Source organism: Tamandua tetradactyla, chromosome 15 (genome assembly GCF_023851605.1).
Source record: "Tamandua tetradactyla isolate mTamTet1 chromosome 15, mTamTet1.pri, whole genome shotgun sequence".
NCBI classification, from domain to species: Eukaryota; Metazoa; Chordata; class Mammalia; order Pilosa; family Myrmecophagidae; genus Tamandua; species Tamandua tetradactyla.
In genome coordinates, this window is record NC_135341.1 from 18,661,366 (window position 1) to 18,688,810 (window position 27,445).

General features: G+C 37.8%; 1 protein-coding gene across 7 annotated transcripts in view; it reads left to right on the forward strand.

Annotated features, from left to right (window-relative positions):
• MAGI1 (membrane associated guanylate kinase, WW and PDZ domain containing 1) overlaps positions 1–27,445 on the forward strand; it is a 708,398-nt gene that overhangs the window by 158,167 nt on the left and 522,786 nt on the right. The gene's annotated exons all lie outside the window — the stretch shown is intronic.

Below are 27,445 nucleotides of genomic sequence, written 5' to 3' on the forward strand. Positions count from 1 at the left end.
AAGAGCAAAAACAAAAGCCAAACCAATCTAAAAAACTTGCATTCAACATTTTTGATAAGGCTAAGAACACTTAATAATTTGATTCCAGTTGTTATCTTTCCAAAATCTGGTGATTCACATTTGGATATATCTTTTTAGCATACTTTTGGGGGGATGGTTTCTTTTCTTTTTTTAATTTATTTTTAACCTAAACACGTCCTTCTTTGTGATCTCTTAAGCAGCCAATGAACAACACCAGTTTAATAGAATGTTTTACAGCTATAGTGTAATGAAAACGGTATAAGATCACAGGCCTGTGCTAGCATCTTGGTATCATCATTTATATTAATTGAGTGGCCTTGGCCAAGTCATGTAGCCTCTCTGAAATTCAGTTTTCTCACTAGGGACAATAGCATTCTTTAGGTATTGTGTCAGGAAGTGGCCTTTAGTACCTCCCATTCCACATGCTCTTTTTACAGTGGGGGTGTGACAGTCCTCCCATGGGGAGGTGGTGATCATGGCGGCCTATGTTCCTTCTCCTTGAATCAGGATGGGCTTGTGATTATGGCAGAGGCAGTGCTCTGAGACATCTGAGACAAGTCAAAAAAGGCAATGATATGACTTCCATCTAATTCTCTTGGGACACTTGATTTTGAAATCCTGCTAGCAGGTCACGAGTAACCTCAAGCAGCCACATGGGGAGGCCATATCTGGGTGTTCAATGGACAGCACCAGCTGAAGTGCTAGATGATTTTAACTCCTCGCCATTGAGACATCCTCCTTCTTCCCAGTGGAAGCACCAGACTCTGAGTTACAGAGACAAGTCCCCATGTCTCCCCCCCACCCCGCCATGCTCTCCATGAATTCCTGACTCCGGAGAAATAATAAAATTACTGGTGTTGTTTTAGACCATTATGTTTTTTATGGTTTGGGATGGTTTGTCATGCAGCAGTAGATAAACTGGAACAACTACAGTGTGAGAGTCAAATGACACAAGCTACTTTCTAGGTTTGACTATTGTTTCCACCGCTTATTAGCTGTGTGATCTTGGGCAAGATATTTAACTCCTTTGTGTTTGTTTCCTTAACTGTGACCTAACTGCTTCTAGATTTGAATTAATGAGAATTAATGATTTAATATTTGTGAGATGCTCAATAAATATTAGTGTCATTATTTTCTATTGAAGTTTATTATTGCAGTTTGATAATGTGTACAGAGGTTTATGTGAATTATATTTTGACTTTTTTTTAAGTTCAATTTATTTTATATAATCAAACTAAAATAATATATGGACATGAGCATTCTTAACATACAAACATTCCGTGTATGGTATACAATCAATGGCTCACAATATCATCACACAGTAGTATATTCATCACCGTGATCATTTTTTAGAACATTTGCATCACTCCAGAAAAAGAAATAAAAAGAAAAAAAAACTCGCACATAACATACCCCTTACCCTTTCCTCTCATTGACCACTAGTATTTCCATCTACTCAATAGATTTTAACCTTTGTTCCCCTTATTTTTTTCTGTATCTCTTACCAGTCCCTTTCATTGTTCACTAGTATTTCAATCAACTCAATTTATTTTAACATTTGTTCCCCCATTATTATTTTTAATCCATTTTTTTTACTCTGTCAATATTGTAGATAGAAGGAGCATCAGACACAAGGTTTTCACAATTATATAGTCACATTGCAAAAGCTAGTATTATAATTTTAAAAGCAGTTTTATACATTTTGTTGAAATGCCTTTCTCCTGGCAAAAAACCGTTGGGGCCTCTGGATATCAAAGTTTGAAAGTGATTTTCATAAATGAAAAAAATGAAAGAAAAATTAAATATAAATCTGTTACTTATATCCTCCAAACATCTATTTTACATTTTTGTTGAGGTTGTATATGTCTGGGAACCTTTGGCTTCGCTTGGTAGAAAGAGGCATGATAACTTCTATTTAGGAAGTCAACAGACGAAGAGTTGAAGGATGGCAGTAGGGTTGAAATCCTATGTTGCACATATGATGTACCAGGAGCTGGGCTATCAGCTTTTACCAGTGTAGTCTTCTTAGATACTCTGAGGCAGATAAGAGGAAAAGAATGGCTTTTTACTGAATCTTCGTCCATGAAATTGAGTTTGTTAGTGTCCCACTATTACATGGGAAAAAAGAGCTTAGTCTTCTTGCTAAAAGATACTGGTGGGAACTTACACATCTGGGATTGTTTCTGCCTCTGCCCTTGGGTAGCTTTGTGACTTCTCTAAGCCTTGATTTTCTTTGCTGTCAGAGTGGGTCTTAATGAGACTTAACTTCCTAGGGTTGTTAGGCTGTTTCCATGAGATAATATACCGTTTTCCAACCTTGCCTGAAGATGAGAATTTCCCTATTGCATTTGTTCAAACACCGAGACCCATCTTGGGGCTACTGAATCAGAAACACCAGGGCTTCTGTGTTTTTTTGTTGTTGTTGTTTTGTTTTGTTTTAATTATAAGTCACTAAGAAGGCACAAGTCAAGCCCATTAGTTTAAACTAGAATGTTTGCTACTATTGTAGTTATAACTAATTTATTATTCTAGATAAGTTCTTTTGAGTTACTGTGTTCTTTAAATTTACTCCTACGTTTTTTGGCAACTCCTGGAAAATAAATTAGAGAGTACCTACAATTGTTAGTAAACCAGTTAAGTAAAATCTGTTTCTGCTGTTAATTTTACCTTCATCAATAAGTTATGTATGTGTTGGCTTTTTTCTTTCCTTGCTGGTGTACTGACGATCATAACCAAGTTAATGAGTTTCTTCCCAACCAGTGAAGCCTCTTGAGGCATAAGGAGGATCATGAGTTGAGACATGATTTTCTATAATGTAATTAAAGAAAAATTACCTTTGCAGTTAGGGTCACTGAACCTGGAGGGAGTTTTCCCACTGGCTTCCCATCTGATTATAACTGAAAGTCTTCCTGTTGTGTATTACATGATAATTAGGGATTGAGATTAACCATGTTGGTGATTCTAATTAAAGACAGTGTTTTCTATACGATGATGCTAAAATATCGATTTAGAACAACTCATGTGTTTGTGAATCTCATCACATGCCCACGTCCAGCATGATTCTGTGATGACTGATTCCTTGACACACATTTGATTTAGAGCAACATGGTTTTGTGTGGAAGCCTTCCAACCTCATAGGGCTGTTGTGCATGAGATATCTTGTATTTGTATACTTTGAAATATGATTGCTTTTGTCCTTGGTTACATTATGTATCACCTGTCTCCTGCTACTTAATACAGAATTGTAACCCTTATATTATGTAGTTAACCTATAAAGAAATGAATACTTCTGCCTTTTAACCCAACTTTTTAATTTATTGGCTCTTCATGCTCTAGTAACCTAGGCTTCTTTTATGTTTATTTTAATTCACTTGTATGTCTTTAAAATTTACTATAATGGCCTTATTGATTGTACTTACATAAGGCCTTCTTCAGTGTTTGGCCAGTGGTGGTTGCTAGGGCCTATTGTATTTACAGATTTGCAGTGGTGTTCAGTAAATTATTTGTTGTCATTTTAATTATCTGCCTCATCTTTTATATACAACAAGTTATTGTCTAAGTTGGAAACACATTATAATACTTTTGTTGTCTAAGCAAATCAGTGATCACTTTCATTGTATTTTTTAGTTAAGTTTTCATGCTGTACTAAATGCCTTTGAAGTATAGTGGAAGGAATTCAGTTGGTGTAGCTTATTGGGAGAGTTCTAAAATTGAAATCTGGGTATACGTTCTTTAAGAATCCAGAAACTATTTCAATAACTTTACAAAAATACGAGGATCTTCAAAGAGAGGTTGAGAAAAGAACTATTTCTTTCATCTCCAGGACAAGAATGAAAGTAAGTGTCCAACATATCCAGGGGCTTATGGTGGCAACCAAGCCCACATATTCAAAAAGCTCATCATAGCCTCAATATCCAAATGAGTTACGAGGCTAAAGTGAGAAAAAACTTTTACAGTAATTGCAAGCTACCAGTGGCAAAGGGTAAGAACAAAAAAGCAAAATATTTAAGTAGTAAATGAGATAAGATAAGGACCTTGGGCAAGGTCCTTAAACCATCTCTCTCCTCATTTTATACATGAATGAATTGATGGGCCAATCTCTCATGATTCTTTCAACTCTTCAGTTTTGGCTATATGATTGAACTAACTTTAAAAGTTAGTGTTGGATGTGGTGTTAAGTTTAGAATTGTTCTTGCAAATTATTTGGACAGTTGGTTTTCAAATATTCGTATTTGTATCACTTCTGGGCCTTGTTCAAACACAAGATAAAGAAAAATGAGAATACCATCATCAGTTTTATAGAACTAAATTAAGTTCAGTGCACAAGGATGTGCTTCGTATCCTCCTCTGTGTGTATGTGTGTGCATGTGTGTGTGTGTCTTTGGGACTATTGGGAATCAAGTTTCCAGTTTTGGTAGGTTCTGAACCTGCTTTCATTGAAATTGGAAATTTTATCTCATTTACTACTTAAATATTTTGCTTTTTTGTTCTTACCCTTTGCCACTGGTTACTTGCAATTACTGTAAAAGTTTTTTCTCACTTTAGCCTCATAACTCATTTGGATATTGAGGCTATGATGAACTTTTTGAATATGTGGGCTTGGTTGCCACCATAAGCCCCTGGATATGTTGGACACTTACTTTCATTCTTGTCCTGGAGATGAAAGAAATAGTTCTTTTCTCAACCTCTCTTTGAAGATCCTTGTATTTTTGTAAAGTTATTGAAATAGTTTCTGGATTCTTAATATGATTCCTTATATTCTAAATCTCATAAAGATCAGGAGCAATCCCTGTAGGAGTGTTAAAAAGTTCTTTGTCTTGAACACCTCTAATGAGTTTTTCATTTCCATTATTGTACTTTTTAGCTCCAAACTTTCTGTTTGATTCCTTTTTATAATTTCTCTAGTATGTTTGGTTTTCCCAGTTTCTTTGCCCATGGTTTCTTTTAGTTCATTAATCACATTTACAGCAGTTGATTTAGTATTTTGACTAATAGCTCCAATGTATGAGGTTTCTTAAGGACAATTTTTTGTCAATTAATTTTATCCTGTGAATGGGCCATCATTTCTTGTTTCTTTGTCTGTCTTGTAATTTTTTTTTAGAACTGTGCATTCTGAGTATTATGTTGTGGTAACTCTGGAAATAAAATTCTCCCACTCAAGGATATCTGATTCTTGTTTATTGAAGTCTGGTGCTATCAGTTCGTAATTTTCCAAACCATTTTTGCTCCTACCAGAAAGGGGGAAAATAAAGATACTATCTCTAAATTTCAAAAAAAAAAAAAAAAGTTCTTGGTCTTTATATATTATTATGTGGCTGCTCTCTTACCGTAAGGTTCAATAGTGGAAACTGTTTTTTTTTTTCAGCAAGGCAAATGGAATCTAGCTCACAAATAGAAACGTTTTGATAGAGATTTGGGTCTTGCAGATTTCAGAAAACATTAGTTGGGTGATGGATTCTTTCTAAATTATAGTATACCATGTGGCGCTCATGGCAGCCTGAGTGATATAGTTGGTTTTTGATAACTGTATTATTTATCTATTATTCTAAGAGTTGCTACCATCCCAGGTATATGATGTTTATGTGTGCTTGATGTGTGTATCATTCAGTGTAGAGTGTCCAGTCCAGCACATTCCCATGTGCTGTTCTTATATGGGAATAGGCACTTTGCTGGGAATATTGCATCAGCGCCTAAGTTTGATAAAGGGCAGACGCCCTAAATACCATCATAAGGTCTTGATAGTCTTAAGACATTGATTGAAGCACAATGATAAACTGACTTGACATCAATTTGAAAACACTGTGTTTTAGATGACAGCGGCATCCTGTTTTGTGAGCTTATGAATGTCTTAACCAGACATAGAATATTTACTTCTCTCTCCCTGTAAATTTTCATGAGTTTTGTTTTTCTGTTTAATGTCTTTGTCTAAGAGAAATTGTATTATCCATTAAAGGCAAGGAAACTAAAGAAATAGATTCAAATATTATGGTATGTTATCATTTTTTATGCACAATAGACATTACAGGTTTGTGAACTTCATTGAATTGGAAGGCCATGATTTTATTTTATGTACTTTGTTAAGTTCTAATATTTGCTTTACTTTTGTAGTTTTTATTATTGATGTAATACATGTTATTAAAATGCAAATAAAACAAAGTATATATATGAGAAAATTAAATTTTCCCTGTTGTTTCCTTGTACATCCAAATTCCAATTCTCCAGAGGTATGCAGTTTGGGATATGCTTTTTTCTGCTTTTTATTCTGTGCATATGAAAACATGCATGTGATCTTTGGAAACTTTTATTTAGGTGGCGTATATATTTATTTTCATTCTGGTCCTGGAATGGACAAGACTATATTATTCCTAATAAATATTTTATTATAACTGCACTTGTATTTCACGTGTTTAACAGAAGCCTTTTAGCATTAACCAGAGTAGTCTATTTTCTTAAGTCAGTACAGTCATAGGTGGTATATATGTAATTTTTTAAAATTATTGTGGTGAAGTATATGTAAGTAAGACTGAAATGGTTTTTGAGGAAGTACAGAGATCAGGCTGGAAAAATTAAATAGCCTTCGAGTTCCGTTGTATTTGTTTTTGTACATCAGCCTAGAAGTAGGTTGGCTTCTTTAATAGATATGCAAAATTATAGTGACTTCAGTATGATAGAAGTTTATTTCTACTTCTTGTAACTGTCCAGCCATGTAATAGTCTAGGGCTAGAGAGGTGGTTCCACAGGAATGGGGGCCCATGTTCCATCTTATTTATTGTTCTGCTCTCACTAAAATATTCCATAGTCTGCATTCTAGCCAGTGAGAAAGGGGGAAATGAGCAAGGAGAGGGCAGGTCTTTTCTCTTTACTGGCATAACTTGGAATTTAGACACTTGACTTTTTGCTCACATCTCATTAACCATGACCTTGCTCATGTGACCATAACAAGATGCAAGGGAAGCCTTTAATCTGAGCAGCCATATGCTCAATTTAGGAATTTGGAGAAAAGACAGAAATCATTTTGGGAGGCAGCTCAGTCTTTGCTAAGGACTGTAGCCTTATCATTTTGTTTAAAGTGAATGTTGAGATACAAACACTTGAGACTAATTGAAAATCCCACTTAATGTACCAAGTGTCAATTAAAAAATATATTTTTTTGCTGTTTTGCATTTTTGGCTGTGTACTCATCCCTTAAGTTTGTGTGTCAAAAAATTTATATATAATTGTGCTAAAAATAGGAATTTTACATATGAATATTCCCTGGAGAATAGGTGTGAAGCAAGATTTTGTTGGATAATGAAATAATTTGTCTGTAGGGGGACTTGGAATGAAATAGTCTATTTTCAATCGAAGGAGAGGTTGGCCCATTATAATGCAAATCTTTGATTAAGCATAGAACATGTAAAGCTAATTTTACTTTATGTGTGTAAAATTGTTCATTATTGTCAGAAAATATATATGAAAACCATGATATCTCCACTCAAAGATAATCACCATAATCTGATTTATAAAAATGGCAATGTATACGTAAATGTATGTATGCAAACGTATATATATCTCCTACCATACATGAAAATATGTTGCGTAGTTTTTGTTGTACAGCCTGACTTTTTTCTTTCTTTACTCCTTCCTTCCTTCCTTCCTTCCTTCCTCCCTCCCTCTTTATCTATCTGTCTATGATAGGGAATGATGTTCATACCATTTTTCTTGACTATCCATGCATCCATGTTATGTGAGTCTTAATTTATCTAATCTGTCTTCTATTGTTGAGCATTGAAGTTGTTTCTGAATTTCTGCTGTTTAAATAATGCTGTGATGAACATTTTTATACATAATATCGCATATATTTGTTTGAATATTTCCTTGAGACAAATGTTATATGTAGAAAAAAGTTTTTTAAGATGACAAATTTTATATTTTATTACTATAATAAAAATACATGAAATAGTGTTTGCAAAATAATGTAACAGTGAGAAATAAAAGAAGACAGCAAAAGCTTTTTATCAATAGGGGAATAAAATGAACAAAGACTGTCACAAACAAAAGATGTTTAACTTTACTAGTAATTAAGGTGACCAATTCATCCTGGTTTTGCCCAGTACTTTCCAACTTTTAAGGTTACTTTAGGTTTTATCTTTTTGTCCGTTTTTTCCTTTTTCTCAGCCTTCTTTTGGGTATAGGTGATCTTTTGTGACGTAACTGGGTTAATGCCTTTCTCATTTCCATTTCTGTATATAATTTAAATAAACTTTCTTTGTGGTTACCCTGGTGTTTGTACTAAATGACATATTCTATAATATTTTACTTTGAAAAGATGCCAGTGTAATTTAAATAGCATGCACAGTGTCTGCTCCTGGAACCCTTTGTTTCTCCTCTATGTAGCTTAATCACACGTTACCTCTTTATATTTTGTATGTCCACAACATGGAGATATGATTATTCCTTATTCACTTGTATTCTAACTCTTTTAAGAAATAAAGAGGAGAGTTACATAGTGAGGATGCCATACTATTTGGTTTTGAATTTACCCATGTAGTTATCATTAGTGGAGATCTTCATTTCTTTATATTACCACAAGTTACTATCTCCTGGCATTTCCTTTCAACCAGAACAATTTCTTTTAGCATTTCTTGTAGGACAGGTCTCTTGTGATGAATTTGCACAGTTTTATTTATCCATGAATACCTTAAACTCTCCTTCATTTCTGAAGAACAGTTTTGCTGGATAAATAATTTTTGGCCAGCAGTTTTTCTCTTTCTGTGCTGGAAATATGTCATACCACTGCTTTCTTTTCTCCATGGATTCTGGTGAAAAATCTGCACTTAATCTTATTGAGGATGCCTTGTAGGTGATGAATCGCTTCTCTCTTCTATCTTTGGCATTTGACATTTTGAACAGCATATGTCTTGGAGTAGGTCTATTACAGTTTTTCCTGTTTGGAATTTGTTGCAATGCTTGGATATACATATATATTTATTAGATACCTTTTGTAAGAGTTGAGAAATTTTTGGCCATTATCTTCTCAAGCGTTCATTCTACCCTTTCTCCTTTTCCTCTCCTACTGGGACTCCATGATATGTATGTTGATAAACTTCATGTTATCCTACAGGCCCCTTAGACTCAGCTCGCTTTCTTTTTATTCTTTCCTTACTCTGCTCTTCTGAATGTATGATTTCAATTTTCTTGTCTTCTAGTTTGCTAATTCTTTCTTCTGTCTGTTCAGATCTGCTATTGAATGACTAATATTTTTAATATCCATTATTGTGTTTTCATTCTCATAAATGTTTTTATGTTCCTTTTTAAACTTCCTTTTTTTCCACGCAGTCTTCCATATCATCCTTTAGATCTATATCTGAATCTAGTCTATTTCTGTCCCTGTTTTCCTTTAGCTTATTTAAAAGATTTAGCTGATTTCACTGCAAAGCTTTGATTAAGTTATTCCACTGTTTGTGTTTCCTAAAAAAAATTAATTTTTTTCCTTGACTATGCTATCTCTTCAGTTCCTTTGCATGGATTGTGATCTTTTGTTGATGCCTGGGCATTTGATTGTTTTGATGTACTCAGTCTGGTAGTCAGTTTCTCCCTCTTGCCTAGGGACTTAGCATAGATTGGGTGTGTGTTAAGACTCTTTTTCAGTACCTGGTCCAGTTTATACTGAAGCTTTAGAACAGCCTGTGTTTAACAGTTCAGATTTATCAGGTCTTTTTGTACCTGCCTCTTGTCCTTGGCATATGTAGCAACTGTCCTTTTATATGTAACTGTTTCCCCTCCAGGAGTCCTGGATTGTTCTTTGTTTTTGTATAAATTTTCCTCTTAGTATCAATGATTTACTCATCTCCTTTTCTGTGGTCTGGGTGATCTTTTCACTACAGCGTTCAGCCCTGGGTCTTCCCTGCTTTACAGCAATTCCGTTTCATCTTTTTTCCCATGTCCTTTCTGCCTCTCTTAACTTCTACATTGGGGGATTCTGATCCTGGATCCAGGTGTGGTCATTGCTCAAAAACACCCTGTTTTTTGTTTAGGTGCACCAACAATTTGGGATTGGGGTGGTAGTGTGTACAGCTTGCCAGAAGTTCTATTGTGAATTTCCAGAGGACCTTTTTTTTTTTTATTCTTGAACATCTGAATACTAGGACCCCATCTTGGGACTATGTGGCCTTGGATCCCTGTGCCTGAATGTGCCTGGGATGTTTCTACGTTGCTGCTGTGGGTGTCTCTGTGGTCAGCGTTCTTAGAAGGAGGTGCCTGCACAGGAGTGCTTTTCCTGTATGTCTCTGAAACCACGTAGGTTAGAAAAGGTGGGAGGGGGCTGGACTGGCAAGTCTGACTTAACTTCTCCTACCTCTTTTTAAAATTTTTTTACATGTGTGTAGCTTTTTTCCCCCTTCTGTTATGCATTTGTGGAGTCTTTCTCCAGTCTCTTTTATCCTGCAGAGTTTCCAGTGAGTTGCACCTGCATTTTATTTAGCTCTAGGGGAACCAGTCCCAGACATGTCTTATGCTGCCATCTTGAAGACCTCACTTCCCCCAGCCTTGGGGTTTTTTTATCATCCTCTTAAATCTTTGAACCTGAGAGCAAGAACAATTGTTTGGTGGTTCAGTATTTTAATAGTAGGGAAATTAATCTAAGTTGTCTTAAGTTTTCTCTTCCTTAATTTTATCTTGTTTTATGAAATTTTGTATTTGAGGGAAGTAGTTTTTGCCCATTTTTCACCCCTTTTCTGTAGTTCTAGAATATGCTTTTGTCAAATTCTTTCTTCATTCTTCTAATCCATTTTGCACAATTTTTCTTTTCATATTGGCAGTCTACTCCTAGTGAGTCTACACTTAGATACCTCTCAGTCTGCGTACACTGTCATTAACTTCCTTTTGTATCTAAAGAGAGACAGTCAGTAAGCAGGGGTGGAATAAGGATTTTGTAGGCTTTATTCTGGCATGTATTTCTTCCTCTTTTATTGTGAATTTAGTGTTCTAATTATTGACCATTACCTTTAGATCCTTTAATATAACCTTTGGTTAGCTTCTTCTACTATCTCCCTCTTTTCATATTTTTTTTCCCCCTCCAAAATGGGTATATTTTATTTTGCTTTTCTATTACAACTACTTCGTTTCTGAATTTTTTTTTATTTTTGGCCTATTTAGGGAACAATAAAGGAAGAATTCCATTCTCTTTTCTTCTTGGTAGATTAGGTAATGAAGGCTTTAAAACTTATTACTTCCTGATAAACAGGTAATATACCGGCCACTGAAGTTTATTTGAGGAATCACATTTTACCAAGTGCCCCAGGCAATTCTTGGGTATGCACAAGCCAAGAGGTACAGTTGTTATTGTTGTAGCCTTCTTTTCTCCTTCTGTCTGAGAGTGGGAGACAGGGAAAATAAAGACTGGACAGGGTTAGAGTGGTGGGAGAGGCAGTGACAATTCAGGAGTGTCTTATCTCACAACTAGATATTCTCATGCCAGTGTTTAAAGCAGCAAACCTCTTTCAGAAACATTTTTTGAAATCTGTGAGTGTTAGTAATTCAGTAATTGACACATTCCATTTAAACTGTGTGGTCTTCCAGCAGTAGAGTCTTATAGCAAATTGCCAGAGTTTCACTGGAATTCCAGAAATCTGTATTTGGTATAATTTTGGCAAGTGATTGTTCATTTAACGAGTATTAAATTCTTCCTTACTGTAACCCACCTGTAAAATAGGTACTTTCATTCATTCTTGAAGGTCACATTTCAGAATTTTAAAATTTTACTTCTTTTACATTAGAAATTGCTAATGAATTCTGCATGGGTGGAGTTTCTGAAATAGTCTTGCCAACTTGTTTGAGTAACACAAAATCTAACTTCAATGCATTTGTTGTGTAATGAAATACCAAAAATATCCTTTTTAAAAAAATGGTATTCACTGGCTTTTGAGCCCTTTTTATATCAATGTCTCTTAGCTGTGCTCTTTTCATGACTAACCATTGTATTTTCAGACCTGTGGCTTGAAGCTCTTTAGTATAGTTTGGGCCATTAGATATCTCGGATGTTACAGAAATCTGGAAGATAAATAAATATGCAAGTGCTGTAAGAACCTGTCAGTTTCCCGCATGGAGGGTTTTAGTGGACATTTTTTGTTATGTTTCCTTCCCTGCCCTTTTCCCCTTTTCTTTCTCCACTGGGGAATACTTCCTTCTTACTTTGACAGTCTTGATGGGCCAGTCAACCAAGGTTCCATGCTCTCTCCTGGATGGGAGACATTTGTGACTTAAGCTAAGCCAATGAGATATACTCTTCCTGAATTTGAATATAGCACTGAGGGATGGGGCATAGCTATTCATCCAGAAGCGATCAGAAGAGATTGCTAGCTACCGCTGCCTAAATTCTTTGATTTATTTTGGTTGCTTTCATTCCCAAGGCTGTTTTGTCTTCTTTTCTTTTATGGCCATCATAAACTTCTAACTAATCCATTTTTCTCTTAATTTAGCCGTAGTTAATTTCTGTTGCTTACAACTAAAGAAGCTTGTCTGATATATTGTGTGTCTCAGGATGCTTCAGTAGTAGCTCGTGCGCAGTCCAGGTATTCCATACACAGGGGTATTTGCCCAGCGGCCAGAAGCAAACTCAAAATGACCCACCTCACAGAAAATGGTAATTAAATCAGAATGATCATCTATTTATTAAAAGAAAATCAACTGTCAAGATAGAATGCTTATGTTAGTATTTTAATATTCTTGTATCATGTTGGCAAGCCACCTGGGAAGCTCAGGAGTTCCCAAACACAATGTTGCTTGGTGAAGAGTAGGAGTTAGTTGTATCATCCAAGATAGAAATCTGATCTCCTCTTCACAGTGCTACTGCTAACCTGTGTTAGATTTGTACAGGTTCTCATGTATTTTTGACCTCATGCAGTGGTGAGCAAAAAGAATTCTGGGCCTCTTCTTCCACCAGCCCACTTGCTAATACTTGGATGAATTTGGAGAGATACTAGGAGCTGAGCCCTCCACTATGAATTTGAGAACACAGACTTCTATATCCTAGACTTTTGTAGGGCTAAAGTGCACATCATTTGTTGTGCTTCCTACAAATGTGTGCTGAGTTTTGTGGTGGCTTGAAGTTATATGCACCTAGAAAAAATGTTCTTAAATTTAATCCATTCCTGTGGGTGAGAACCCATTGAAAGTAGGGCCGTTGATGAGACTAGTTCAGTTACAGTGTGAACCGTGTAAGTCAGGATGGGTCTCATCCTAGTACTGAAGTCCTTTAAAAGACAATGCAATTCAAACAGACGAAGAGAGAAAGCCACAGAGGGAGCAGCCAGAAGCTGAACATCAGTGGAACCTGGAAGAGAAGGGAGAGAACAGGAGACACTGCCATATGCATTTCCATGTGATAAACTAAGGACCAAAGAGTACCAGCAGCCAGCCTCAGAATGCCACAGTCTTTGAGAAGAAAGTATCACCTTGAAGACACCTTGCTTTGGACTTTTTCCCAGTCACAAAACTGTGAGTGACTCAATCCCCATTATTAAAGCTGATCCATTGCCAGGTATTTGCTTGAGCGGCCAGGGAAGCGAAAATAAGCTTATACACCTACATACAGGTACTAACTTTCTAGAATCATTACTGGATCATGTAGATTAGACTTTGGGAATGTAGGAATTCTTTATTGTGCATTAGTCACAATCTGATATTCACATTTAAAGTGCTATTCATAGCCATTGACCTAGAGGAACAATCTTACTCTCCCCCACCTTACTTGGTCGTGTCCCCATCACCACCACCACCACCAAGAAGAGTAATCCTGATAATATATGTCTGTTGGTCAGAGGATCAGAGGTTGGTCAAAGGATCCAGCTTTCCTTTTGGTCAGAGGCTGGTCAAAGGATCCAGCTTTCCCAGAAAGATAGCCAGGCTTCTCTCCAGAAGTTTACTTCATGTGCTTGAGTCTGGTGAGTCTTAGGCAAGTTGACACTGTTGCTGTTTATTTTCTTTGCATACTGCCGATCATTTCCTCTGTATGACTCTGAGGGGCTTCCCTAATTTCCCTGCTTTTAGGCACCTCCTTTCAATGTACTTTGTCAGTATAGTCATAATAATCTTCCTAAGAAATTACCTTGATCATAGTATTCGCATGCTCGAGAATATTAGGTGCTCCTTGTTTCTGTAAGGGGCGGCATAGCATGGTGTTCATGAGGACAGGCTCTGAATACTTTTGCCTGATTTGGATGAGTTGTTCCCTCTGGTGAATTGCCTACCCAGTAATTTAGTAACTAGTGTCTTAGTTTCCTAGCACTGCTACAACAGTCTACTACAAACTTGGTGTCTTAAAACAGAAATTTATCATCTCACAATTCTGGAGACTAGATTTTGAAATGAAGGTGTTGGCAGAGCCACACGCACTCTGAGACCTGTATGGGAGAATCCTTCAGTTTTAGTATATTAAAGCTGCCAAAATGCAGTTTACCAGAAATGACTTAGCCTTTATAAAGGGGATTTATTAAGTTATAAGTTTATAGTTCTGAGGCCTTAAAAATGTCTAAACTAAGGCATCCAGGTAAAGATACCTTGACTCTGAAGAAAGGCCAGTGTCAGCCACATGGGAAGGCACGTAGCTGGCCTCTGCTGGTCCTTTTCCCACTTCTGTTGCCTTTAAGTTCTGATTCCAGTGGCTTCCTCTTTAGGCATCTGGGGGTCCTGACTTAGCTGTTCCAGGGCAGAACTATGAATTTTATCTCTTAGCTTAGCATCTCATGGAAAGGTACTTGATGACATCTGCTGGGCTCTGGTTTCTGTCTAGCTTCTGTTGACTCTCTCAGCTACCGGCATCTCCTAGAACTTTTATATTTCCAAACGTCTGTATCTAAGCTTTCTTCTAACTGTTCCCCTGTGCTCTTTTAAGGACTCTAGTAAACTAATCAGGACCCGCCTTTAATGGGTGGAGTCTCCATCTAATCTATAGGTCACACCCACAATTGGGTGTGTCACATCTTCATGGAAACAACCTAATCAAAGGCTCACACCCTACAATACCGAGTCAGGATTGGAAGAACAAGGCTTTTCTCGGATACGGAATAGTTTCAAACCAGCACACCTTCCTTGTAGCTTCTGGTTTTTGCTGTCAATCTTTGGTGTCCATGGATTATAGCTGCAGCGCTTCTAACTCTGCCTGGTTCTTCATGTGGTGTTTTCCTTTTGAGTCTGTCTTTGTGCCCCAGTTTCCTCTTCTTCTTTGGACACTAGCTGCTGAAAGACTTTCTTGTCCATGTGTTTTTAGGAGAAATGTTGAATTATAAATAAAACTGGAAATTAGGATATGAAGAAAGGATGAAAGAAATTTGGATAAAATTACAAAAATTCACAGTGCTGTTAGTGGCTTTCACAAAACTGAAGTGAGTTTCTATTACTTATATTGTATTTTAAGAACAGTGTAAGTCCTGAGTATAATTTGGTTTTCTCATGAAATTGTCACATTCCTCTCTCCATCAGTAAAATGAGGGGTTTGCTCAGTAGATAATCTTTGCTATTTCTTTCAGTTATAAAATGCTACGAATTTTTAAACGAAGGTAGTGGGGGGGGGGGGTGAATAATTACCAGAAAAAATTAGGGCTGGAGAAGCATCTCTGTTTTATGCAGACATTATTATCCCTCCATCCACAAATGAATAGATAAACAAAATGTGGCACAAATTCACAATGGAATATTATGTTTCCAAAAGAAAGATTAAAGTTCTGAAACATGCTGCAACATGGATGAACCTTGAAAACATGATGCACTGTGAAATAAGCAAGGCACAGAAGGAAAAAGATTTTATGATATCACTTTTATGAAATATTTAGAATTAGCAATTTCACAGATAGATAGTAGATTAGAGGTTACCAGAAGATGGGAAAGTCAGGAAGAGGGAGTTTTTGTTGTAAATAAAAACTAACAAGAACAACAAAAGCATCATTATTCCTCCCTTCAAAAGAAGTTTGCAATAAACTTTGAAATCTGTATCTCATCCTCAGAGTTCACCTGTCTCTCTCTCTCTCTCTGTCTGGCCAAGTGGAGGTAGCAGTCTTCTTTGATTTCTGTCCTCAAGGAGTTTGCTTTCTGGTTGTTAGAAAAGAATCAATAATGATAACCTCCCTCGTATGGCAAAAAATTAGTGTTGTCTGGTTGATCGCTTTTTGTGTTCTGTGGTTTCCATCTTCTCTGGGAAGAAAATGTTCAGTATACATGCAATTAATTATTGGACATGTCTGTGTGTTCCTGTTTGTAGTTAAATTAAGTCTTCATTTATGATAGCAGGGACCTGCTTGTGAAATGGTTAGTGACAAGTGTTCAACTTGCGCATCCTTTTTCTTTGTGTATTCATCAAATATTTTGTGAGTGCTGACATTGTATTTAAGGTTTTCTTAGTGATGTTACCATTTATTTGATGAGAGCTTAGTATATGTCTGTTAAGAGATTTTGATATGTCATTTATGCATGAAGCACCAATATATTGTCTATCTCTGCTGTGCACTAGGGACTAGATACTGGCAGCATAGCAACGAACAAGACCTGGTCCCTGCCCTTGTAGAGATGAGGGTGTAGAAGAGGCCTGATGCTCAGGGGCCTTTCATTTCCCATGAAACTGGATGGAAAAGGATGAAAGTGATGAGGGATTGTAGAGATATATCCCAGGCTGATAGGATTATATTAATCTTTTCTTTAATTTAGGAGATTTCAGCTATTTCTTCCAGTTTTGCAGTGACTTAGCTGTTTATTTATTTTTTTTGAGGTGCATAAAAAATAAGGCCATGTCTTCCCTGTTTTAGCTGCTCTGACGGTTTAAAATGCGACATCTCCCTGTGATCTGCAGTTGTCAGCCATCCTCCATCTCCTCTTATGATGCAAGCTTTTGATATGCTTATCCTCTCATCCCATCTGTCATAATGATACTTGTTTGAGGACAATTCAGCAATATATCCTCTTCGTAACTCTTCTGCCAACACTCAGTTTTCCTTCCCTGTCCACCACTTCCAAGTCCCGATGTTTCAGCTGTGCTGTGAAGCATGGAGTCTCTCCTGACGGGAATGAGTTGTACACACCTAGCCCACGTTGGCACACGTAAGGGTCGGTAACTACTGTTATTACTGCGACACAAACTACTACTACCACTATTATTGTTACTACATGGAGACTTTCTTCAAAACGTCTTCACTTACCAAGTGCTCAGTGTGTGCTGATGTCATGTATCTGTTAGTGATAATGAGGGAAGTATAAGGGAGAGGAGTGGTAGTAATAAAGAGTGTGAGCTTTGGAGTTCATCACACTCAATTCTGCCACTTGTTGGCTGTGTGACTTTAGATAGATTTCTCATCCTTTCTGAGCTTGATATCTGATTTATCTGTGCACCGGGAGTTTTACCTCAACTATTTACTTCAACTCTTATATTACCCCTATAGTTTTAGAAATCATCATTCTCCATTTACAGATGATTCTGAGAACAAGAAAGTTAAGAACTTTGCCTGGGGACATACAGCGAGTTTATAGGGGAGCTGGGATTGGGACACGGCTTTCTCATTGTTCAGCACTGTTATAATATGTGAAGCTTTGGGTATGATGTCACTTAATACACTGTAAGGTCCTTTATTTAAAGCGTATCATTAACACAAAGTAGGCATGAAATGTCAGAGACCTGCTTCTTTCCTTAAGGAAGTAGCCCTGATTTCTGTCTGCAGTGAGCTTTTATTCCCCTTTCAAATTCTCTCTTCTGCTGATGTAGGTGGGCCTGTTTTTCTTTTTCCTTTAGGGTAAACTTGAAATGATTGTTTCTCTTGTGTCAGTAGGGGTTGCCTAGCTGTCATTGCCTGGGAGCCCCAGTAAATTTAAGTTTCTTCTGTTTGCTCTTAGCCTCCACATTAAATTCTGGCTTTGCATCAACAAGTTGAGAAATGTTCGAGGAGTGTTTCAGCCAAAGTCTCCTGTGCATTGATATGCTGACTTACCTCCAATTAGGCTGTGGGCCTGCCTGGTGGGGATACTTTTGTTTACTGAGGAGTTTTATTTTTATTCTAAAAGTAGATTGATGGCATGGAGTGAGGCCTGTGTTGACTTTGATGACTGCAATTTGCAGTTGGAGCCCTTGCCTACTGTGAGCAGGCAACTGGGAAAGGTGAAAGGAGATGGGACTAGGTGAATGAGGGGAGGACGCAGAGAAGGAAACCTTCCAGTGCAAAAAACAGTCCTCACTTCCATCTCCTCCCCCACCCCCTATCTTTTTCAGTGATGAATTGGAGGCAGCTTTTGGTCTAACCTGGGCATTAAATCAATCCAAGGAGCTGTTCTTTGGAGGTGATCAGGAGCAGAGCTTTGGGCTGTTTGTATACAGGCTGACAGCATTGTAGCAAAATGCAATATTTAAACTATCAGAAAAGTAATATGCTATCATGGTGGGAAACCCATCCATTTTGTCTCTGGTGTGCTTTGTCTTTTATATCTTCCTTCTAATCTTGTGGGATAATTATTAGTTATTTAAGCAGTGGAGAGAATGATAATTCCTTTTTTTCTTTATTTGGGCAAATAAAGAATGGCCCTGCCTTCGTACATGCAAACTTCTGACTTGAAGCCTGAATACCCTGAAGTGAGGTTTTTATCAAAAGCCAGAGTAGTTGTGTGATGTCCCATGTTCCTGTTTTGTTATGGGTGTTCAACTATTCTTAGAGGAGATGTTCTTTTCTGATGATCAGAAAGTTTTTGAATATTAGTTAACTTAAAATCCTGGTTATTGTTTTGGTGGGAAAATATTTTCTCCACCTTTTCTTCACCTTATTGATTCTGCATCCGAGAACTAAGACACTTTCTCCAAGGAGACAGCCTGTTCTCTGCAGCTGAATTTAAGCTGAGGTCCTCTCTGGGGACCCTGTTCCCATGGGTGGAAGTGGGGAAAAACACATCAAAATATCTCCAGGCATTTGAGAGCTGCTTGTACTTATAAGGAGTCTCCCAACATTTATGGCCTTGACTTAGTAGCCAGTGTTAACTCCAGTTGCGTGGTAGAGGAGAGAGTTGTACCTTGAAGCATGTCATCTCCTCTGTGGAATGAATTGACTTATCAGTGATTATGCAAACAAATTCTTAATTTTGTGAAGATGCTTTCTAAGACAGCTCCAGGAGCATTTTATATAAATCCCAAATAAACAAATGTCCTGTTGGTGAGGTCCCAGAGTGTGTTCATCATGGCATGAATTTTGCATTCAGACCTGCATTATAGTCCCAGCTTATATTTGGATAAGGTTTTTGTTTTGTTTTAATTTAATTTCTGTTCAAAACCAGAAAAGTACATGTCGATAATTTTAAGAAAGATTTGTTACAAAACATAGCAATCTCCAGTGCCCTCCTCCCCATCCATCAATGCAGCTCCTCAGGAGGTAGCACCTTTAATTCTGTAAGCTGTTTTTTCTAGGTATTCACTCTCTATTTCTTGCAGTTTGAATTTTAAGTGTTATCTATTGACTTGTTAGTAGGAAAGTTGAGGATTTAGTTTTCTCAAATACCCTAAAACCAATACATTTCTTCTCATATGTTCTTGATGTCCTTTTTTTTGTTGTTGTAAATATCCATGGCCAAGCCACATAACATACTAAAATCATATTGCGCTTTTAAAATGATCTTAATAATTGTCATTTTTTTTGTTGTTGTTGCTACCATTTATTGTTCTTCCCTAAGTTCTTCAGCAAACCTGAAAAATTCCTCTAGGCACAGCCAAACCAATTGTGGTATCCTTCAGTTTTATTGTTTAAAAAAATTCGTGCAGTCCCTCCTCATGTTTTCTGCTCTTATTATAGCTGTGGTCCTGGAATTGCCCTTAATAATGTCCTCGAAAGGAAATTATTTTTCCTTATCCCTCTCAGCCTCATCTGTGCTATAGAGTTATACTGTCTATCTCAAGGAGTTAGCGTGAGAATTTAATGGGTTCGAAACTGTTGTGTACCCCAGAAAAGCTGTGTTCTTTAATCCTCATTCAGTATTGTAGGGTGAGATTTTTGCTTTGGTGGTTTCCATGGAGATGTCTCCACCCATTCACGATGGGTCATTTATGGGTATCTTTTAAGAGCGAACCATTTTGGAAAAAGTTCAGAGCCAACAGAGCATCCAGGGTCAACATAAACCCAGACATTTGGAGATGCAGAAGGAAAATGCCCCCAGGGAAGCTATTTGAAGCCAAAGACCCCAGCAAATGCCAGCCATATGCCCTCCCAGCTGATAGAGGTGTTCTCGACCCATCAGCCTTTCGGGAAGTCAAGGTATCTTTTCCTGGATGCCTTAGTTTGAACTTTTATAGCCTTAAACTTGTAAACTTATAACTTAATAAATTCCCTTTTTAAAAGCCATCCCATTTCTGGTAGCTTGGATTCTGACAGCTTTAACAAGCCAGAACAGTGGACTAACCCATGTGTAGTCTTGCTGGCATGTAATAAGAGCTCACTCAGTGCTAGTGGTATTATGGTTGTTCGTCATCATCCTCCTTTTCCTTACTATTTCATACTCTGGTGGCTAATCTGTAATGCACCTTTAAGAATCAAGAGGTGTCAGAGCGAGAAGAAAAGTGAGATACAATCTATTCTAATCCTTCATTTTTGAGTGAGGCTTAAAAGAGATACATGCCTTTACCAAGGTCATGTGTCTAGTCAGTAAAGAGAGATAGAGCCAGAACTAGGTCCCTGTATCTCTAATTTTATTCATAGTCATGTGTTCTTTCTACTTCTTCAGGCAACCTTGGTAGCCTTCAGGATTAAAGAAAAAAAAAGTCTCAGATAGTTCTCCCTTTTCCTAATTAAAAAAAATGTTTTATCAAAATATAATTCAAATAACATATTATTTACTAATTTAAAGTTTACAGTTTACTAGTCTTTAGTGTATTCATAGAGTTGTGCAACCATCACCCCAGTCAATTCTGGAACATTTTTTTCATCACAAAATGACACCCCATACACATGAGGAATCACCTTCCATTCTGCATCCCCCAGCCCCATTAATCTACTTTCTGTTTCTATAGATTTGCCTATTCTAGGCATTTTAATTAATGCAGTCATACAATAGAAGGTCTCTTGTGAGTGTCTTCCTTAACTTGGTGTTTTCAAGTTTCATCCATGTTGTAACATGTGTCAGTACTTCAGTCCTTTCAATGACTGAAAAATACTCTGTTATATGGATGCATCATGTTTTATATACCCATTCATCAGTTAAACAATTTGGATTGTTTTCATTTTTTTGCTGTTATGATAATGTGTAGACATATGTCTTCATATCTCTTGGGTATATTCCTAGGAATGTAGTTGCTGGATCATATGGAAACTTTACATTTAACTTTTTGAGGAACTGCCAGACTGTCTTTCAAAGCAACTGCATGATTTAACATTCCCACCAGCAATGTGTGAGAGATCCGTTTTCTCTACATCCTTGTCAAAACCTGTTATCTGTCTTTTTGAAATTATTATAGGCATTGTAAGGTGTGTGAAGTGGTGGTATGTTGTTGTGGTTTTGATTTGCATTTCTCTGAGGGCTAATGATGTTGAGCATCTTAATAAGCACATCTTTTCATGTGCTTATTGGCCATTTGTGTATTTTCTTTGGAAAACATCTATTCAGATGCTTTGATCATTTTTAAATTGTGTTCTCTTTTTATTATTAAAAGTACTTTTTATATATTATGGAAACAAGTCTTTTATTTTTATGATTTGCAAGTAGTTTTTCCCATTATGTAGGTTGTCTTTTCACTTTCTTATTAGCATTGCTTGTAGCACTAAAATTTTAAATTTTGTTGAAACCTAACCTGTTTTTTCTTCTGCTGCTTGCACTTTTGGTTCATATATAAAAAGGCTTTGTCTAACCCAAGGTGGCAAAAATGTATTCCTATATGTTCTTCTAAGAGTTTTATAGTTTTAGCTCCTATATAAGTATAGGAGCTCTTATGTAAATGGGTTTGTAGCCCATTTTGAGGGGTTATTTTTGCATGTGTATGTGTATGGTGTGAGGAAGGGATCCAACTTCATTCTTTTGCGTGAATGTGAATATCTAGTAATCCTAGCACCATCTGTCTAAAAGACTGTTCTTTTCCTATTGAATTGTCTTGACACCCTTATCAAAAATCAAACCTGCAGATGTATTGTCACACTATCACTGCCCAGTATCAGCACATGTATCTTTCTCTCCCCTAAAGTGTGGGTAACATGATATATGGCTGAGCATAAAGTGGATCTGTTCCAACAATCCCCTTTGTCTGAAACCTTTGAGCCTGGAAGAAATAGACATCCTGGAGGGATACATTCAAGATTAGGTAAGGAGACAATAGAGTATCAAAGTGTCATAATGTACCAATATAAAAAAATAAAAATTGCCAGAAAATATGCAGTAGAAATTGAATATGTTACTAGAAGAACAGCATGTAAAATAAACACAAACAGCCCAGCTGTGGACAAGCTGTACTTCAGCTTTTGTTGCAGACCTCTGCTGGCCTTAGAGTTTGCTGTAGGGCCAGAACATGCTGAGAGCAGCAGATGCACTTGGCTGGGACTCCATTGGTTGTGTCCTGATCTACCCTCCTCCCCATTCCCACACACAGGGTTGTCTTGTGCTTCAGCCAAGATATCAGTCAGCACTTTGCTTGTGGACAGCGCCATAGCCCACCATCTTGCCCGCTGCCCCAGAACCCTGCATTCCTCTGCAGTGAAGTGGGTTCTGGCATTTAAGTTCTGTTTGTTGTTTTTTATTGACATTTACAATACATAAAGCACATAAAGTATACGCATCTTAAATAAGCTTTGTGGCTTTTTATCTACGTATCCACTTATGTAGCTATCACCCAAACAGGATTTGAAACACTGCAAGGCTCCCTGAAGACTCCTTTGGACCCTTCCCTGCTTGGTATTCCTTTCCCCAAGAGGTCGCTGCTGCTCTGGTTTCTTTTGCCATACGTTGCTTTTGTATTTCAAATAAATGATATCTGTATTATGTACTCTTTTATGCTGACTTAATTTGTTCAGTATAATGTCTGTGAGATACATCCATTTTGTTCGGTGTAAATAGTTCATTTTTTATTGCTTGTGTAATAGTCTATTAAAACATACCATACTGTATTTATCTATCCTTCTATTCATGGGTATCTGGGTAGTTTGCATTGTGGAGCTATTAACAGCAAAATAGTTCTGTTCATTCTTATCCATATTTTTTTGTGGACATTAACAGTTGTTTCTTTTGTGTATTATTATAAGAATGGAAGAGTTGGGCATTACAGCAATATATTTTTGCTTTAGAAATTACATGAGTTCTAAGTTTTAATTCTCTTCTCCTTTTTATGGCTCTCTCAGAGCTCTGTGGCTCATACTATGTGTTTGTGGCCTCAGATATATCTAGCTTAGAGACAGGAAAAGTGGAAGAGAAATTTAAGATGGCAGACTGTGGGGTAATGTGAATTAATGAAAGATAGGGAAGAACATGGAAAAAGTCGGAGGTAGTGTAATTATGCATTTGGTAGTACAAGCTTTCAACCTGTATTCAAATTCTACCTCTGCTGTTTACCAGCTATTTAGCTTTGGGAAACTCACTTCACCTCTGAGATACCTCACTTATAAAATGGGGTTGAAACTAGCCCTCCTATCCCAGGATGACTGTAAGCTGAATATGAAGTATTCCCTAAAAGTATCAGCTAACATGTACAAGCCACTGTGCTAATGTAAGCATCTAGTTTAGTATTCATAACCTTTATGAGCTACATACAGTTATTTTCCAGTTAGGAAGTAAAAGATCAGAGAACTTGGAGAGCACGCCCCAGGTCCCACAACTGGTAAGTTAGCAGAGCGAAAACTCATACCCCAGGCTTTCTAATAGGCAGTGATTGCAGGAGACTATGAGAGGCAGACAGATGTGAAAGAGAATGTTCTTATTTATAGACACAAAGAACAGGAGAACTAGCTGTACAGAACAGGATAAAATACATGCAGTCATCCAAGATGGGACAATGATTGTTTGTGGGGAAAGAGAAAGGAAAGTTGGCAGACCTGTTTCTGAAATATTTAACCTCATCTCCAGAGCAAGGTTTTGAGTTCCTTTCCCAACAGTCTATGAATACAGAACTTTGCATCGTGATGATGCTGTATATTACACATCTTTTTGCCTTAAGTCATCCAGCCTGCTCTTTCTGAATGCTTATCCTTGGGTCTGGTCCTAGATAAAAATGCTTTCTTTGTTCCTTTCTCTCCTCCTCTCTCCACCTGACATGTGTCCAGCTGTACTGGCCTCACACTACCTCCTGGCTCCAGGAAGTACTAGGAATTCCACAGTAATTTTTCTCCTCTTTCCCCCCAGCAGTTCCCAAGTTCTGTTCTCTCAGTATTGTCCTCTCAGCTTTCTGACTCTGCTGCAGTCATGCTGATAAGCAAACCCACTCTACGCATATCCAGTATTGGAGCAAGTCAAACATTATAGAAGTGCCTGAAGAAAAACTAACACATTCTCCTTTCCTCCCTCCAATCTCAGTTCAGTCCCATTTGCACCCTGAGATATCAGATGTTATTAGTTGGATGAATAATCTTTTCACACTTTTAGAAACATATAAAAGCATAAGGACCATGTCTTCCTTAATCTTTTTTTTTAAAAAACTAAATTGATATAATCATACTATGCATAGTCCTATTTTGCTCTCTGTCCCTTTGTCTTTTTTTCCTTTCCTCCTTCCCCCTCCCTTTCTCATTTCAGTTAGTTCCTGTCTTGGTCCAATTATTGTGCTAGGGTACAATCAAAATGCATAAGATATTGCCCTTGTCCCCTGGGAGAGGAAATGAACGTCCTGTAGGGGTGAGATCAGAATGTGCCAGAAAGTTTTTCCCTACTATTTGGACAGTTCTTCTCATTTGCTTAACATGAAACTGAAGGAAGGGTCATTGGTGGCCCAGGCCTGTTACACCAATGTTGAATTGACCTTGGGTCCTAGGGATTAAAAAAAGATGTATCCTAGTGCTTAGCAGTGTACTAAATTAAGTACAATCCCTACCTTTCCCATGTTTGTTTACCAATCATTACAGGTATTTGTCAACATTATTGGCTCCTGTCCACAGTAAAAATAAATGCTCAGCATCCTTAGTAGAATAAATAGCTCTTTCTAAGAGGAATTGCACTTAATGAAGAATGACTTTCCCAGCTTCAGAACCAACTTCATCCATTACAAAGGTGGCAATCAATGGTTCAAGGCATGATGCCAGGTACAGAATGCAATGCAGATTTCATTTTCTGGGTTGAAGGACAGGGAAGGCATACTAAACACGTATTCTGTGCCAGGCATTATATCATGTACTTCACATGTTTCTCCTGCCGGCTTAGTCTTATTCTCATGACAGCCAATGGAGTAGGTGGCTCTAGAACCATTTAATTGCAGACAATAAACCATGAGGCACAGAGGTGTCTGCAAACCATGAGGATCTTCAGTTCCATTAGAAATATTTAATGAGCACCTACTGTGTGTCAAGTGTGTTATAAGCACTTGGAATACATAAGTTAATAAACAAAGAGCCTTGCCCTTCAGTAGTGTACATTCTAATGGGGTGTGCAAGGAGGCTAGACTAGATAACAAACTATAAACATAATAAATTAGCAAATTATAATGTATATTAGAAGATGATAAAGGCTGTGAATCAAAGAAGAAGCAGAGCAAGATCAGGGCATTGAAAATACCCAGGGTGTTAGCTGGTTATAGTATTCACTGGAATGGTCAGGGTGGGCTTCATAGAGCAGAGTATTCAGTAAATTGTGCAGAATATTAGAAAAGTCTACTCTGCCCTATAATCTAGCTGAAAGGGTTTAAGAACTCACCAAACAAGTCTTTGTTAAGCTAGATAATGCAGGACGGTGAAAGAGTTCACCCTTGCTCCTAATTGCTCGTGTTTTTTTGTTTTTTTGTTTTTTTTTTTTTGCTCATAGTTTTTTGAAGGTGAGATAATTAGGTGGTAAAGGGAGTTGTGCCAATAGACATCTAGAACATCCAGAGAAGAATGGGCTGACTATCAGTAGTCATTCCTCCAGAGATGTGTGCTGAGCACAGGTTATATGCAGGGCCATGTGTCAGAGAGAGACTCAGGTGTTCCCCTTGCAGCTCAGAGCCTCTGAGTGGTGAAGTCGTCTCAGTCCCTGTCTTCAGGGTCCCACAGGCCTTCCTTTGAATCAGAGCACTTTCTATTCCACAGTTGTGTGCTCCTTCACTGCTCTAAGATTTGCTTTCTTCCTCTGTAAAATCTGAGTGTTAGTACTTAGCTCAAAGGCGTAGTGACAGGATTGATGCAGTAAATGTACATTATCTGGAGTCTGATACATGTTGGGGATTCCCTATACAGCAACCATCCTTGGTCTGCAGAATCATTTAAGGTTTTGCCCCAAGAGAGGGCTTGCTGGCAAAGTGACTGGACACAATTAGTCTCTCAAAGGCATCTGGTACTGGGCCTGGGTTGGGTGAGAGGCTTGTGGTTGGGAGGCGCTGGCGCTTCTTACTTCCTTCTTCCAACACAGGGCCAACTTTCCGGAATAGCATATGGACCAAAAGAACTCACGGGGATTTCTCTCAGCAGGCAGACGTGTAAGCAAATGACAGGGCAGGGAGGAGTGGCTGGTGCATTCCTCATAGATCTGCAGTTGCAAGTTGTCACTTCTGGGACAGCCATCTGCTCCCATCCTCTCCAGACATGACTATTCCAAATCTGCCTCATACAGAGGAATATAGAAAACACAAATAAATGGCAGAGGTCTTTGGGATCCTGCTTTACAACGCGGTATGCTTGCTGGATAGCCAACTCACTCCCTTTGAGGCCACAAGGAGCCTGAGTGGGTGAAGCTCTTTAGAAAGTCTTGTAACCAGAAAACACTGCTACCAGCAGCGTGCCAGGTGTTGGGAATACAAAGGGAGCTGAGTCTCAGTCCCTGTCCTCAGGGAACTTCTAGTCTTCAGGTTGGAAGGCCTGGGGGTGAGGGGTGGTCGTGTTAGTTGGATGAGGATGATGGGCACTGAGCTTTTCCTGTGGGTCGGGTAACTTTCTAAGCCCCTTTTATGGATTAATGCATTTTAAACCCTCTCAACAACCCTGTACATAGATATTGTTATTCCCAATTTATAGATGTGGAAACTAAAGAAGAGAAAGGCTAAGTGACTCATCCAGGGGCACCCTCATATAGTAATGAACACTTAAAAAACTGGGAGGTTTCCCATGATGCCTGGACTTTCAGTTTCTCTTTAAAAATATCTGAAGATGGAAAAGACACTGCTGGGCTGCCCTCCTGCCTCCTGACAGCTGGCAGCTGTTGATGCACAGGTGCTGGTTGGCCATAATCCCCATTGCCGACTGTTCCCTAATGTTTGGCCATCTTGTCTGTGTTGACAGCCTGGCTACCTCTGCCTTCACTTTCCCTGAGTAGTTAGGTTGTTTTTCTGGTTTAACTGGCA